Source organism: Etheostoma cragini, chromosome 5 (assembly GCF_013103735.1).
Source record: "Etheostoma cragini isolate CJK2018 chromosome 5, CSU_Ecrag_1.0, whole genome shotgun sequence".
Taxonomy (NCBI): domain Eukaryota; kingdom Metazoa; phylum Chordata; class Actinopteri; order Perciformes; family Percidae; genus Etheostoma; species Etheostoma cragini.
The window spans coordinates 7,021,061-7,032,196 of record NC_048411.1 but is presented as its reverse complement, the minus strand read 5'-3'; the positions used below and the strand labels follow the sequence as shown (position 1 = coordinate 7,032,196).

At 40.3% G+C, this 11,136-nt stretch overlaps 1 long non-coding RNA gene across 1 annotated transcript in view; it reads right to left on the bottom strand.

Annotated features, from left to right (window-relative positions):
• Window positions 1-3,330: 3,330 nt before the first annotated feature.
• LOC117944794 overlaps window positions 3,331-11,136 on the bottom strand; it is a 21,472-nt gene continuing 13,666 nt past the window's right edge. The window contains exons 3-4 of the long non-coding RNA XR_004656657.1: window positions 6,589-6,599; window positions 3,331-3,341 (exon numbers count right to left, since the gene is read on the bottom strand). This is a non-coding gene — a long non-coding RNA (uncharacterized LOC117944794). The remainder of the gene's footprint in view (window positions 3,342-6,588; window positions 6,600-11,136) is intronic.

Below are 11,136 nucleotides of genomic sequence, written 5' to 3'. Positions count from 1 at the left end.
ACTCCTGGGAAGGTTCACCACTGTTCCATGTCTTCACCATTTGTGGATAATGGCTCTCACTGTGGTTCGCTGGATTCCAAAAGCTTTGGAAATGGCTTATAACCCTTTCCAGACTGATAGATCTCAATTACTTTCTTTCTCAATTGTTCCTGAATTTGTTTGGGTCTCGGCATGATGTGTAGCTTTTAAGGATCTTCTGGTGGACCTTACTGTGTCAAGCAGCTCCTATTTAAGTGATGTCTTGATTGTGAACAGGTGTGGCAATAATCAGGCCTGAGTGTGGCTACAGAAATTGAACTCAGGTGTGGACAACCACAGTAATAGTATGTTTTAACAAGGGGGGCAATCACTTTTTCACACAGGGCCATGATGGTTTGGATTTTTTTTCACCTTTAATAATAAACACCTTCATTTACAAATTGCATTTTGTGTTTACTTGTGTTGTCCTTGACTATTGTTTAAATTGGTTTGATGTTCCGAAACACTTAAGTGTGACAAACATGCAAAGGAACAGGAAATGAGGAAGGGGGCAAACACTTTTTCACACCACTGTATATCATTTTGTCCCAATGAAGTCCTACTTAGAGATGCAAAATGACTAACTGAATGCACTGATTTGTAATTTCCCATGTAATCTGGTTTTGGATGTATTTGGTAATTGATGATTTATGTGATGTGTAATTTAGCAAGAAAGCGGTTGTGTAGCGCGGAAGAAAAATAAGGAAATTGATTATCTAATATTAGATTGAGGATTGTTGTTGTCACCCAGTTAATTTGCCAATGATTCAACATGCTCTGCTGTACGTTTTCCCAATGCTATGTGTGATTATAAAAATATGTTATGAGATTAGGGGCTAGAGCTGCTGATTTTTCCCTTGCTGGAAAGACACGCTACGACCCCTGGTAGTCACCTAATTTGATAAACAGCGTCTTCTGGCTCCACAGATGCACAATTATGTCAAGATTTGCTGAAGTAAATATCACCACATGGCATGTAATGCCAAGTTTCTCTTTTCTGACATTTGGAATCATCAATTCTCCCTTGGGCTTTTGTACTCACTTGACCTTGCACTTTATACTGTACCTCTCTATTCTTGAAAAAAGAGAAGAGACAGGAGAGTACAAAAGATGCACAAAATACTGTCAACTTTTGTTTTCTAGAAAATACATTTTAAGTTTTTTTTGTTTTGCTGTGTACATGGCTTTCATGAAAACAGACAAAGGTCCAATCAGTTGTTTTCCCTCAGAGAAAGTTAAGGGGCACTTATAAGGGGCTTTTCCCTGCCGATCACACAATAAATCATCATAATCAGGCTGGCTTAGGTGACAACTTGCACAGTTCCGTGCCCAGATTTACATTTAAATGAAACCAAATGGCTGTACATTCAGAAATGATATACAGTAATGATGATGGTAATACAAGCAAAGTCCTCTTTCGTATTGGACTAGCTCCTGCTTGGGATTGCTGTAATTGAGGGAATTTGCAGGTACAGTCAGTGAGTTATGTATACACTATGTCAAGACTATTACCTTCACATTTGAACGAGTGAATTCAGCAACATGCTGCCTAAGAGGCTTAATGTAGTCAGCAATCAGCCCAGCAGGTCATTGGGTTCTACTGTCCTATGCTATGTAGCTTAATGGTACTTAAGACATTCAACTTTGTCCAGCGTTTGTATGTCAGCTGTAGCTGTAAGTTTATGCTGCAAAGGACCTGACACATTCAAGGTGTCAAATGAGCATAAAACGTAAAAATAGCGGATGTTGCATCTACAGTATGATAGTATGCATTGGTTTGTGGACTGCCGTTTTGAAGCCTTGAGTTTAACGATATGGGCGTTGCCATATGCCTTTTTCTGCAGAAGGATGTGATTACTTGTGAAGACAGGGTAAAGCTGGGGAGGATGACTCTGCCAAGCCAGTGTTGATTACAACTGCAATGGTGTTGTGCTAAGCTAAATGCAAAATGGGGAAAATTGCTGATTTTCAACCCATCTGTACTACAGCGCCCCCTAATAGCCAACCTTTGCCAAAAGTTGGTACACGGCATGAGGAACATACATCGAAAGATTCACGTTGATAGCATATACTGTGGCAGAGACATTGCAAATACAAATTTCCTGTTTTAATGAATTGAGTTGTCGGCCAAAACAAATAAACATTGATTATAGTGACCCCTAATGGCCGATCTTTGCCAAACGTGGTAGAGAGCATTGTAGTGGGACCATGAACAATGATCTCAAGTATTTTGCTGATAACATTTAATTTGGCAGAAGCCATCTTTTTGTCAAGGCCATCTAGAGATGCTACAAAACAGGTTTTGTGTAGATAAGTCACACAGCTTAGGAGTTCTAAAAAGTAGTTTTTGCTCATTGCGCAATATTTTGAAAAATCTTTTAAGCAAAAAATGGGTGTGGCCTACATTATGTGATTCAGCTTGATTCAGTGAAAACGTGGATATAAGTTTTTTTTTATGTGCGACATGTAATGTGGGAGTTAAAGGCAAAAACACAGCATAGAGCCAGCCAGTGGTCCACATGTATAATTTTTGGTATGTAAGGTACATGACCAGGGCCTGGAGAGCCTGAATCCGGCTAGGGGCGGCTGTGGCTCAGTGGTAGAGCGGTTGCCTGCCGATCGGAAGGTTGGTGGTTTAATCCCCGCCCCTGCAGTCATTATCGAAGTGTCCTTGGGCAAGACACTGAACCCCGAGTTGCCCCCGGTGCTGCGCATCGGAGTGTGAATGTGTGTGAATGTTTATCTGATGAGCAGGTGGCACCTTGTACGGCAGCCCCGGCCACAGTGTATGAATGTGTGTGAATGGTGAATGTTTCCTGTAGATGTAAAAGCGCTTTGAGCAGTCGTTAAGACTGGAAAAGCGCTATATAAATACAGCACATTTACATTTACATTTACAATCCACCTGCCACAGTCAATTTTTACCTGTCATTTTTTTGCGTCATGAAGGGGAAAACAGGAATTGCCGTGTCTCTATGATCCTGTCCTATTCATGACGTGCTGTACTAGGGGGGTCCGTCTTGATTATTCAGCATTGAGGCATAATTATCTATCCTGATAAAGGACTCATTGTACTTTAACTCATCATTGCACCTGCAATAATGTAGCTGTCCTCAATTTAGGTCATCCTGTACATCTTATCTGCGTTTTTTCTTGCATCCGCTGTGTGTGGTTATGTGAGTGTTTATGTCAGTTGCGGGTTGAACGGAGCAGCAGCACAGTATTGAAACAGCAGCGGCTTTCAGCAACTTCATAGTAAAAATACATCACACCGTAACTTGATGTTTTAATGTATTGTTGGCACGATGGTCTGAAATGTTTTTCTTTCACTGTAACCTACGTGTTGTTGGTGCAATGTTTGAGTCACACACATCTCGTCTTCATATCATAAACAAGAAAATGAATGTCGCGAGTAATTACAATGTGATAGGGGGCCCCGGCTGTCAATCAGTCTCTTCCAGTGATGTGGGCCCTTGCTTACTGATAGTTTCGCATCTGATCACTCAATTGTCATTGGCTACATGCTAATGTGGTAGGTAGATTGAGAGTGTTACCTGCCAAATGCAAAATTCACCCACATTTGGCAGGTGATCGGGTGTTTATTTAAGGCCCTGTACATGACCAATTTTACATCTACCCTGCAAATGTAAAGTTGTTCACATTAGTGTAAGTGGTGAATCCAAATGTGGGTCCCATGGGCCACTCCCACTTTGACCAAACAGTAAAATTTAGTCAAAAATCAGATGAGTCGGTCCTGAGATAAGATTGATGAGATTTTTGAACTTGTAGCGCCCCCTAGTGGACAATTTCTCTAAAATGTCTTGGAAACCTTCACAGGGTCATGGCAAACTACAGAAAGATACTGCGCCACTAGTGTCTAAAGTCGAATTTGAATCCATACCTTTTTTTCTCGTGTCCTTATTCAAAGAAATAAAGTTAAACAGTTTATCATGTGTGGGTTTTGATCGCTTCTCTCTTCTCCCCCGGGGCTGCCACATTGTTTTTTTGCAGACAGTCGAATTCCCTGACGTCTAAGGATTCAATTGACAGGTTGTGTCAGCCAATCTGTCTAGTGTAACCCGAGATGGTCCTAATAGAAGCCAATTATGTCGCAGAGTTCAGGGAGGACCAACGTGGGAAAGATTTACATGTATTCCTTCCAGTTAAAACTAGATGTTACAAAACCGGCCTACCTGTTTAGCCAATAACAAGACAAATTGATTGATACCAAACTTGACCAGAAAATCTTAACCCTGTGATGGCTGCAAGTTTATCAAAGCATAAACAGGGCTTTAGTTATTTGCATTTCACTATTTCATCAATTTATAATTACTAATTTCTATAAAATTATGTATATAGTTATTTCAAGTATGTGTGTGATTAATGTGGATGTGTTTTTTTTATTTTAGAAGTTTTGTATTTTGCACTTTTTTGGCTTTTTTCTTTGCACTTTTCAAAAGGAAATAAGATAAACACACAGGCATATCTGTAGAAATAACTTCATAAAATATCAATTTTCAATGGGTTTTTCTTCTGGATTTTTTTCTGTATTAAGTTGAGACTGTTGACTGTTGATGTACTAGTTTTGTGTGTAGCCCATCTAATATGCTTACAATAGTGTTTTCAAATCATTTCACAGATGCTTTACTTGGACGGAAATAGAAAATCTCTATTCTAAACTCTAGCTCTGTGACAGTAAGGCCTAGAATCACACTGACACTTGAAACAAAACATTGAGAGTGTTAACTTCCCAATGACCTCAGGCACATCCCGGAGGGCCAACTTGTATGGAAACTGGTAAACTTGGTAAAACATGTAGGTGAGAAAAGCATTTATTTTCTAGTATCTTTTAATGAGTAAGTAGTAGTAATTAACTAGTTGTAATGAGAGAAAAAGGTTTTCAATAAATCTCGATTTCCCACGAATAAATGTCTTGGCGGAAATGGGAGAGGCCTATATCACTAGATTCAGTTGGATCCAGGAAACACGTGGATATAGGGTTTTTGAATGTGCGATGTACGGTCTGGGAGTTATAGGGCTGTAGCGCCACCTAGTGGAGGAAGTGGGTCAATTGTTACACCTGAGGTCGTTGAAGAGTTTCGGACCAGTCCTTAAAATGGCACCCCCCCCACCTTTTACGGTTTAGACTGTAGCGGGAGTTTTAGGCGGAGAAGAATAATAAAATTAAAGCTGCAGGCAGCGTTGAACGGGCCATCGCCCCTCAACTCGTTGGGGGTGGTCTGAGTGTAAATTTGTGTAAGATGGCAGTCACATTGTAGGCGGAGTGAAATAAAGCAGGTTTGGCATTTAGCAAATGCTAAACTTTTAAGAATGAGGTTTCTCTATGAATTCTTCTTATGAACTGAATTATCTAACATAATTAGTCTTTGACCCACAGCCAGCTACTGTATTATTTTCACATGGGTTAGAATCAAGGTTTTAAACACTGACTACTCCACACTGCACTTATCAAAACAGCACAGCATGCTCTTTTAACCTTTATGACGCTCAGGATGTGTTGTTAGCATTTACCCGTGATTAGCATTAGCTTGGCCCACTAAACAATACACACAGTTAAACAGTTTCCTTCCACATTTACTCGGTTAAACCCGCTTCACACGTATTGTTCTCACTACTGTCTTAACCACATATTAGGGCTGTGCAATTAATTGAATTTGGGTTTCGGTTTCGATTTCGGCTCCCAACGATTACCAAAATAGTACAATCGAGTAAAAACGATTATTTTGCCCTGTTCTGTTTTGTAATTTCCTCGTGTGTTCTGAATGCCGCGCGTGGACACACGTCATGCGCACATCCGCCCCTCCCGAAGCCAAACGCTTTCAGCCTACACTGTCAGGGAGGCAGGTCGCCAACTCCATTGTCTGGGAACAGTTTGGCTTTGAGGAATCCGACGACAAGCAGAAACATGCTACGTGCAAGATTTGCTACATGGTAGTGGCTGCAAGTAAAGGGAACACCTCGGCTTTCAAAACTGGCAAGAAAATACCTCTGCATTCCAGCTACAAGTTCCTCTTCAGAGAGGGTCTTTAGTACAAGTGGAAACATTGTCACCTGCTTGCGTTCATCTCTTAAACCAGATAATGTTAACAGATTGGTGTTTCTGGCTAGAAACATTTAAGAGATTATTTTAGCAACCCTACTAACATGGTGACTTAAATAATTTTGTTGTCTTTAGTTAACTTATTTGCTGTTAATGCTGGGGCCTGATAATGGGCCAGCCTTTTATATTCGTGGATTGAGTGGCTGGAATTTGTTTATATTTTGTCAAAATGTTGCCTACTTGTTTTAAAGAGATTGTGGAAGTAAATACAGGGAATAAATACTTTTATACTTTTATACTTTGATTTGAAATTTATATTTATATTTATTTTAATAGTTCAAGAAGTACAATAAATGTTCAATGTTTTAAGATTTGTTGAAAGGTGTCTTTTTAATAAATGCACAAAACACGTTTCCAAATTCATGTGAAATAATCGTGTTATAATCGTGATTTCAATATTGAACAAAATAATCGTGATTATGATTTTTCCCAAAATCGAGCATCCCTACCACATATGTATCTAAACATGTATTTCACTCCTTATAGCTAACACAGAAAGGGAGTAGCTTGTGTTTAGCAACCAAAGCTGTTACTATTGGCGTCCGCCATCTTAGACATACAAGGCGGCACACATACACACTCATAACATGGTCGAAATTCAATGTCTCTTAATGTCACAGTTGTTAACTAAACCTCTGGCAAAATACACTACTGATGTCTATTTCCCAGGTGCTAATTACAGTCAAAATATGAAAACACAGCTCAGATCAGGAGCTGTAGCATGTACACTTAAACCTGTTCATAATAGGGCTGTAATCAACCAAAGAAAATCTTGGTCAACGGAAGTCTTGAAATTTCGACTAAAAATCGACTTGGGGGGGGGGGCGGAGGGGCAGAAAAAACCCCGTCAGATTAATTAACTGTACTGTCCTGCAGTACTTGTGCTTGTAGGCTATTTGCAGTATATTAAATCGTTTTTTACCTAATTATTTTCCACTGAAATGACACTCATCTGTCAGCTCTGACAGTGCTGCACCAGCGCTCTATGCATGTCCTAGAATGCACGAATAGACTATTGGTTTAAATCTTTTACTCTTAAACACAAAAGGCACGTCCACTTTAATATATACTTGTTAAGTTGGCTGACTTGCGCAGGCTTAACTTGACGTGGAAGTATAAGCGGAGCTTTTGTTTCATAGAGTTATTTATTTCACATATGTGCACGACTCTGTTAATCCGTCACTCTCAATGCGTACAAGGGAACTCAAGTCACATACATGGCATACACGCAGGTATAAAAAGAAACGTAATACCTTACGTAAACGTAACACCATAATACCTTGAATATAACAACCAACACTATTACCGTAATGATAAAAAACGTTTTGTAAAGATGAGATTCAACACCCCCACTGGCTCTTATCTCCATGGGTTACATAGAAACAAAACATAATGATGCTCCGTCATTATTTTAAAGCAATAAACACTCTTTGTACCCCTAAGTGTCAAACATGTTGTGTGCAAATCTTTTTAACTTTAGCTTATTAGCTGGCTTTGTCAGACCATCATCAATCATTTGCTCAGTAGGACAATATTCTAAAATAAACTTTCCATTATTCACATTTTCCCTGATAAAGTGATACTTAATATCAATGTATTAAATCAATGAACTGGATTTTTGGCTAGTGCTATAGCAGCTTGGTTGTCTTCATACACCTTTGTTTGTGCATATTGGTATGTGTCTATACCCCTGAGCAGTTGTTCTAAGTAAATGCATTCCTGTATGGCTGATGCTAAGGACATGTACTCAGCCTCACAAGTTGACAATGCTACTGTCGGTTGTTTTCTTGTTTTCCAGGATATCAAAGAGCTTCCTTCATTTAGACTGACACAATACCCTGATGTACTTCTTCTATCAGCTGTATCTGATGCCCAGTCAGCATCGCTGTAGGCATTTAGACCTACTTTCTCGGCTCATTCATCTTTTCAGCATCTTCTGTGTATTCAAGTTTTGGTTCACATGGAGTTTCTCTAGACCTGCAACCCTGCATTCCAAATCGATCTAGAATTTTTCTCACATATCTCTCCTGAGACATTTTGACTACACCATCTGCTTGTTCAAAATCTATCCCCAAGAAAAGTCTCAGCTTTCCCATGTCTTTCATTTTGAACCTTTCAGTAAGCATCCTCTTCACATTTTTCATAACACTCTCATTATTTGTTGCTATGATCAGATCATCAACCCATATTATTAGGATTACTTTCTCGTTGTGTTTTTCTCTTGTATACACACAGGTATCAGCTGGATTCTGTACAAAATCATTCTCAATTAAACATGTATGCAACATAGCATTCCAATTTCTCCCTGACTGTTTTAGACCATAGAGAGATTTGTGTTACTTCCACACTAGTTTTTCACCTGTGTTTGACTTTTTCTCATAACCCTCAGGTTGTCGCCTGCACTGTATCACTCTTTGACTTTAGAAAGTATACGAGCATAGTGCCAGAGTAGTCATCTGTAAATGACTGTGTATATCCATGTCCTTCCATGCTTGGTACTGGCATGGGGCCGGCTAAGTCAGTGTGGACTAGTTCTAAAGGCTTCTTTGCCTTCCTATCTGGCTCCTTGTTTCTTGTCTGAGTGAACTTTCCCTGTGTACACACCTCACATAACTGATCCAAACTAACTACACCTCCCTTAATCTCCATGCCCTTCGCAACACCTTGCAACTTTTTCACATCTTCAAAATTGCAATGACCCAATATTTCATGCCACGTGTGGAGGCTATCCTACAAGCCTCAGTATGGATGGCATGGTGCTCTCAACGCGTAGCAAAAATAGCTTAAGTCCAAGCACTGTTTGTCTTTGGGTGGTGTTCCCGTTTATAATAAAAGTAGAAAAAAGGGGATACTTCACATAAAATAGTATTTCACCTAGTGCTGATTAATGAAATGTGGCGTGTTCACGGCTACGGTAAGAACAGTGTGTTCCCCGCCATCCACACCTTTCCTCATTAATTACCGCACCTGTAAATATACTTTATTCCCAGTGACGTACCACACCCAGTGCACTACTCCCCCAAGTGGCTAAAATAAATAACTAAATTAACCTAACTAAAAAGGTGGATAGAAATGGCTCCTACACACCGGCCCCATAATCGTGAATATTTACTCTAACCACAATTACCCAAATTACCTAGGTTAAACTAAATGAGCCATTGGTGCAGAGCTAATCTAAATTACATCTTTTCTTGAGCCTAGAAAATCTATGATCAGGTCATCTATACTGCTTCCAACTTTCATCAGAAGACAGAGCCTTGGTTACAGGCCGTTCCATTTTGCCCCATTTTTGTCTTCAGCTGAACTAAGCGGACAATGCCCTTCTTGTCTGGGTACATCTTTGTAATTCCTCCCATCAGCCAGGACCCTCGAGGAGCGTCAGGATCCCTTATGACCACTATGTCTCCAATGGAAAAGCTTCTTTTCAGTCTCATCCACTTCTGTCTCTCCTGTCTTATCTTGGAGGTGGCGACACACTCATACTCAGAGACAACCTTCTTGCGTGACCCAGCTGAAATTCCTCATGATAATCTTTGTTCCTCTTAAACTTCCTGTGAAGGCTTAGAAGACGCCGCTCTGCGATGCTGTGGTTGTTTGGCATAATGACATCTTCAGCCTTAAAAGGCAAGTCAAAGCAGTAGTGTCCGTCAATCTGAATTGAAGACTCCACTATATGTATGTATGAACATTTGATCCTCTCTGGAAAAGCACACATCTGATTTCCCCAATGAAATCCTGATTGTACTTGGAACCCATTAAGTCCTGTAACTGGCGACTGAGATCCTATTAGCAGTGACAGCAAGATGGTCAAAATTACTTTAACACGGTTTGCATAGCTCTGTAACCACGGCGCTCCTGTAGCTCCCAGGCAACAGACCTCCATTTTTCCCTCAGTTTATATGGCAATTTCCTCATTATCAGGCGAAGATTGGATGGCACGTTCATCTCCTCCATATGCTGTAAGTCTTCCACGACATTGCAACAGTCCCTTAAAAAGATTGAAAAAGACTGCAGAGCATTTACGTCATCTGCCTTCATCATTGGCTACTCCATAGCCTTCTCCATATAAGCTGCAGCAATTTTCATTTAATTTCCAAAATATTCTTTCAAAAGATTTTTTGCTCTCTCATAGCCGTGACCAGGAGCCATGTTATAGCAACTCCGAACCAGTTCTCTTGGCTGCCATTTAGTATATTGTTCAAGATAATACAGGCATTCTTGTTTATCTGTAGTTTTCTTTTCAATAGCTTGCTCAAAAGCTCTAGTAAAGGCAGCGTATTTAATTGGATTGCCATCAAACTCTGGGATAGCTCGTGGAGGAAGAGAGGCTAAGGCTTGGTTTTGGGCCAGCTGTGCAGTAATGTTAGTTTGCTGTTGCATAAGGTTGTACAGAATAGATTGGTCACCATTGTCAAGAGAAGAATGATGATGAGACTGGGATTGCATACGTGTACTCCCTTGTGAGATCAACGGCTGAAATCCCGCTGTTAAAGAGTTAGTGAGTCCGGGTCCGTTTCCCTGCACTTCAGACTCACGCATTCGAGTAGGTTTCACTCCCTTGTGAGATCGACGGCTGGAATCCTGCTGGTACATTTTTGGTGGGTCTGGGTCATAGACCGTTAAAATAAGTGGACAGAGCATCCGGTTTCGAAAAGTGCAACCACTGCAGAAGTAACTTAAACGTGCATTCTATCTGAATTCCTGCAGAGGGCGACACGCGTGGTTGCAAAAGAGGTTGGTTTCAATAGAAGTCTATGGAGAAATGAGCCACTTCTCACTTGATTTATTACCTCAGTAAACATCTTCATAATGAGTTTGTGGCCTCGATCGCTAGTTTGAAGTATTTTGCAATACAGAATGATGTTCTTTCTTTAAATTACGGTCTCGTTGATTTTAAAATCGGCAATAAAGCCGGGGGGGTTTTAGGGCGTGGTTATAATGTGATTGACAGTTCTCAGCCTGTCAATCATGACAGAGTGTTAGCAAAGCTCGTCCAT